We start from the raw sequence: 6000 nt of genomic DNA, 5'->3' as shown, positions 1-6000 counted from the left end.
CAGAAGGATGCCTGTGGGACATATTGACATATTTACATGAGAGCATGACCTGTACCAGTTTATCACTGGCTACCTGTCTGACGCCTGATCCCATCTTGCTTTTCAGAACAATAATCTAGTCAGGTGAATGCCCCACATCAATCTATACTGCACACATTTAGGTGTTTAACCGAAGCTGTTGACTTGTGGCGTGAGCAAGTAGCTGATCAATATGTTCCCCAAAATGTTGCCAAAACAGCATTAGCTTATAGAAACATTGAACCTGAACCTGTTTGGTAAGAGAACAGTCTCTCGAAGGCCAAGAAGATTTTCTCCCATCTTTATCTGGCCAGGAGTTGTCAAGACATGGACTGAAGTTTTGGAGAGACAGGCAGACAGATCATCCGACACTGCCATTCTTATGCCCTGCTGCTAGCAAGGCAAAATATACTAACAAACTGCTCTCTAGAAGATCAGCTCTGTGACTTTACATTATGCTACTGTCCTACTGTAACTCAACATGACTTAAAGTGTTTGCATGGAGCCACCAGCGCCAACGATCACTGAGAAGGCTGGTGCTTGACTCACTGAATATCTGCCAATAACACAGAATCTCAACACTAATCCTGTTTGCACAGCACTTATTCACATTCACACTACTTTCTATGTCAGTCCATTATGTAGCTATGTGTCTGAAGAACAACGTGTCCCATCCGCCGCTGTCTGCTGAGCTCAACTCAGGCTAGAAGTGTTTTGAAATGGGGTGGAGAGGGGGGTGGGAGATAAATTGGTACAGCGAGCTGGAATGCTGCAGCAGTTATTTAAGGCCCTGTAGGTGCTGCTTAGGCCATATGCTCCCATTATTCCGCTTGGGAGGGGCCCATGTGGGCATGTGAGCAAGACTGGAGAGAGGAGGAGGAGGGTGGGAGAAAAAGAGACAGAGTGGGTGCTGGACGGGAGTGAAAGGAGAAAGGTAGCTGAGGAATTATTTTAAGGAGACCCCCCCCCATCAAGCGCAGGAGGAATTTTAAGAACGGAATACCGGGAGAAGCCTGAGATGAGAAGAGAACAAATTAGCTTCTAAAGTAAATGATCGCCTTCACCCTCAATATCCGGCTCCTTCACCATCGTCTTTGCATAATTCATCTCATCAGATTTTGAGGTGTGACAGAGTATAATTCATGAACTCCTGAACTTTTCAGGTTGATAGCTTCTCTTAGGTTAGGTCTTCTCAATCGTTTTCAAATCATGGAGCAGGTCTTCATTCTATTCTGTGTGACATACCTCCTATCCTTGTGGATATTTTTCAAAAAAAAAAATGATTTTCACAACTTAAATGCCTTAAATATATGACTATGGCAGCGAGAATGAAATGTGATCAAGCAAATGGTGAAAATAAACTTCCCCCCCTTCAGATCCTAGATCTCTAGATCCCGTCTTGTCAGCTGTAATGCGTTGAGTTTTTGAAAAATCTTTTCTCCAGCAGATAGCTTAATATTTATCCGTTAAGAAAACAAGGCCCCCATACAGCTTTGTTGTTAGCTTCATATCTCTTTCTCGCTCTTGTTTCCCCTCCTCTCTCTCTTCTTCTCCCTATCTGTACAGTCTCTTGTCAAATTGAGGCCTGTGTTCTTGATCAGGGCATTGCTCTCATGTTAGCCGCTTCACGGGAAGCACATCCCAGCATTCCCTCTGACACGCCGGCAGCAGCATTACCATAATTGGCTTTTCTACATGACGGGACAGAGGAAATAATAATGTCATTTTATTTACAGCCCCCTTGTCCCGGTCCGAGAGCTATCACCCCCTCCTCCCTCCTCATCCCTCTTCCATCCTCCCTCTTCACCACTGCACTCTTTCTCCTCTCTGCACATTCACTGACATACACTCCTCCTTCTCCCCCTCCTCTTCTATCTCATCTACCTCTCTCCCCCTCTCCCGGTGCAGGGCGTGAGTCTCGTTCTGCCACAGCGTGTAGGTCAAGCGATGGCTTTTTGATCAGCTCCTGTCCAAAGCCATCAGGGTTGAGAGGCACATAATGGAGAGCAGGGTGACAAACAGAATCTGGGGAAGGAATAAGACTGCCAGTTTCCTATTAGGGGCCGTTCTAAACGGCCTCTGCCCCCCACCCACCACGTACCCCCCCACCATTCTCTGCTGTGAACCCACTCCTGCACTGCCTAAATCACATGAGTGAAGGGGCCTGTGATTGGACATTAGTGCTGCAAATGACTGCCGTGATTGCCCCCTCTTCCAAAACTCACATCAAATGAATAAAGAAATGTGTGTAAATAAATAGAAGGAGGGGTGTTGAAGAAATGGGGCTAGTGGTGGAGGTGTTGGTGAGGGGAGGCTGACTGGTTTCATCCCTGTCTTTTTCCTCTCTCTCTCTCTCATTTCATCGCCTTTCTGCCTTTCTTATCTGGTTTGTTTGGCTTTGACAGCGGCCAAATGGTGAAGCTCCACGAGCCTGACAGAGAGTTTTATTGATTTAACAACCAGCAGACTCTCAGCAAAGAAAAGGGGGAAGGCAAAAAATGCATAGGGCAGAGAAAGATAGCAAAGTTTTGAAAAGGTGTGATATGTTTCTGCTTTACTCCATGCCAAAATACTGACCTGTCCGCTGGTTGTATTTCATTTGGTATCATTTACAAAAATCAAGTCATACACAAAGTCAAGCCGTGTGTGAGGGAGAATGTTTTAGAGATGATCCGTACTTAGGTCGATCATGTTGTCCGACTGTGAGGCCCAGTGTTATGCTGAGGCAGGATACAGGGCGTTCACCACAGTCTTTTCATCATAAAAATATCATATCAAACTGCCTGTCTGTGCTGCACAGCATGACTGCGCACACTCAGCTCTGGACTGGTCTCTGAGAACCAGTGTTATATTGCAAGCGCAAAATCGGTAATGACCCACAGCATTCTTTAATCTTTATATATCACGCACAAATCAGAATCAAGGGTGCTTCATTGGTACTTTATTTGGGGTAGTCCTCCAGGAACTCATTTAAATGAGAATAATAATAAAGAATAATAAATGTAGATGAGCGCAAAACACACACTTGAGCTCTTTTAAAGCTCTTATAGCTAATCAAATAAGGGTCTGTCGCCCACAGTACATTTGGTAGCTTGAGACATGAAAACCTTTGACAGCACCTGCTTTACAGCACTATAGGTGTGTATGTCAATTCACTTTGCATTATCAATGTTTACTACAAACCTTTCTTAGTACTTGACATGTTTTATGTTCCTTTTTATTAATGGTGTGTTAACTGTATGTGTAGGTATTGGGAGATCAGTGATACTGGGATGCTAATTCTTGCTTCCTTGCCGTGTGTAGTTGGTGATCTGGCGTGGCTTGTGGCGGGCTTGATCACTGCTGCTTCTGACAGTGAGTCTGCAGTGCTATCCTGGCCACGCTGCCGCCTGTCTCCTTGATGGCGGCACGTCCCCGAGCAAAAGTGACAGGCGCTTTGGCGCCTGTGCAGATGGCCCTGCTCACAGCCATCACCCACTCGCCGAACCAAACCGCCAGGGACGGCACGCCAGCCCTATCCCTCCCCAAGCCTGCCCCTTGCTGCTGGTGTTGCTCTGTATATGTGTATCCAGGGCAAGAGAAGGAGCTTAATCTGGTAGCCAGTCAGAATCACATATCTTCAAGTTGCAGTGATTGAACAGATACTGTTGATATGTAGCTCTTAATATTTTTCCTTCCTCATGCTCCAAATTTTAGCATCCTGTCAGAATAGGTGCAGCATTTCAAAACAGACGGAGAGATTTATTTATTTCAGATTAATGTTAGCCACATTTCATTACTGATATTGTACATTTATGGTTTGCGAAGCCGTCCACTTGCTGCCTGTGATTTTTACAGATGTCTGTCTCTGCCAGTCTTTTGTCTGTGTGCTTTTGATATCGCCCTCTTTGTTGTTTCCATGACAACATGGCAGGACAGGCATTGATTGACAGGGATCGTCAAAGGGTTCCCTGGCGACCTGCTCATCGTTCGAAGCCCCTCCCTGCTGCAGTCTGTGTTTTGTCACTCACCCAGGGATATTTCTGATCTGCTGCTTCTCATTCCTGCTGTCTCTGTGTGTATGTGTGTGAGTGTGTATGTATTAAGCATTGCCAACTATTGGGGTCTGGCTATGTTTTGGCTGCAGCCGACGTGAGCAACTCACATAGGTAATTCCTACTGTATGTTTGCACTGTTCGTGTGGGCTTGTGAAGAATGGATAGCCGTTTTGCAAGATGCTTTGTATATTAAATGGCTGATACGTATTGATAGCCTCCTGTTCTGGAAGCAGGTTAGCGAGGGGGAAGGCACTGTAACAGAAGACACTCTGCAGATGTGTTGTAGAGAGAACAGCATATAATGCTAATCTGCTGTGTTAGGGATTTTCAGGAGTTTTAGAAACTGTCTCAGTCTCAGTCTGTCAGTGGGATTGAAGCGCAGCCAGGTTCTCCTGTAGTGCTCTCATTTCACTGAAATCCTGTCAGGCGTTAGGGGAGTATGTTGCTCATTTGGAGAAGGGTGTATCAGTAGCACACAGCGAACTCAGACTTATAGGCAATATTTTGGTCGGTGGGTTCAGCTTTGCACTGTAAGAGCAAACATGTATGAGCTGAGCAGAGTGCATAAAGTACAAACATTGGCATGGGAAGGTGAGAATGCGAGCAAACACGCATTTGCAAACAGTCACTTACAGAAGCACACGCATGCACATCATCACACAGTCACAGTCGATGGTGCAGCTGCTCACCTCCCCCACCTCCTCCACCCATCTCCTCTCAGGCAGCAGTAAATGGTGCCAGTGTATATATATCAGGTATTATGTCCACTTAGATTATGATATGACAGGTTAGCATGCCGTTTGAAGCTGACAGCACATCTGTTTCATCAGGAGAGACTGATACTGGCATCTAGGACACACATCTCACCATACAGGAAGGAGATAAAGGAAGAAGCTAGGGGGCTGTCTTTCCTGTCTCCCTTCCTCCCTCACCCTCTCTCTCTCTCTCTCTCTCTCTCTCTCTCATTTCTCCCTATTCCTTTACAGCCCCGCTGTCCGCCCACCAAACCCACCACCTCCTGCTCCCTTTTTCCTTCTCCCCCACATTTTCTTTTCATTCACTTGTTCTCCCCCAACCACCTCCTGTCTCTCCTACTTACAGATGCTTGCTGTGTCCTCCCTAGCATGGACACACACACACACACACACACACACACACACACACACACACACACACACACACACACACACACACACATACATATTGTCTAGCCCTCTATATTATAGGCCTTTATATATTTTACCAGTAAACCTGTTACATCTCAGCCTTCTTTAGTTGCCTTCCCCAACACCTCAATCTCTGATCATGTGTTCACTTTCTTCTGTCTTCTTGTGAGGCATTGTGCATCCCGTTTTGGATCACAGAGTAGTAGTAGATTTTGCTGCCCAAGAGTCCTTCCTATAGCAATCACTGTGGTATTCTCAATCCAACTAGCATTGTTTTACCAGCTCCTGATTATTAGCTCAGATGAAAATTAAGTTCGGCTGATCAGAGTAGGTTAGTAAAGCTGTGATATCTCCAGATTAGCATTTTGTTTTTTTCCCTCCCCGATCAGTTACATAACCTGAACATGTGAGGAGCTGAACTTCATGGACTGGATGAGTGAGAGGCAATAAAGCTTGGGGAAGAGAGACAGAAAGAGAGAGGGGGAGCTGAACATGTAAGCATGCAGCTGGCTAACAAGGCCAAACAGCCAGTCATTTCCTGGGGAACATGAGGCATGTGTGGAGGAATTGGGAGTTGGGAAGGAAAAGGACAACTGTCAGAAGCTTAGTGATTTATTTTTCCCTTGGAGGCTTTTTTCACCACTGGCTTTCAGAGCCACATGTGTGTAAAATACACACTAACTCATGCATGCATGCATACAGACACACACACACACACTCACTGGATGAGAATAAAAGCTTACATTTCCTATCCTTGAGTATTCATTCCATGTTATTTT

At 45.6% G+C, this 6000-nt stretch overlaps 1 protein-coding gene across 1 annotated transcript in view; it reads left to right on the top strand.

The window, feature by feature from the left end:
- Positions 1 to 6000, top strand: part of LOC120783867 (teashirt homolog 1-like) — a 34756-nt gene that overhangs the window by 23831 nt on the left and 4925 nt on the right. The gene's annotated exons all lie outside the window — the stretch shown is intronic.

This window comes from Xiphias gladius, chromosome 22, assembly GCF_016859285.1.
Source record: "Xiphias gladius isolate SHS-SW01 ecotype Sanya breed wild chromosome 22, ASM1685928v1, whole genome shotgun sequence".
NCBI classification, from domain to species: Eukaryota; Metazoa; Chordata; class Actinopteri; order Istiophoriformes; family Xiphiidae; genus Xiphias; species Xiphias gladius.
Note: the sequence above shows the minus strand (reverse complement) of the source record. Positions and strands in the feature narration are given on the sequence as shown.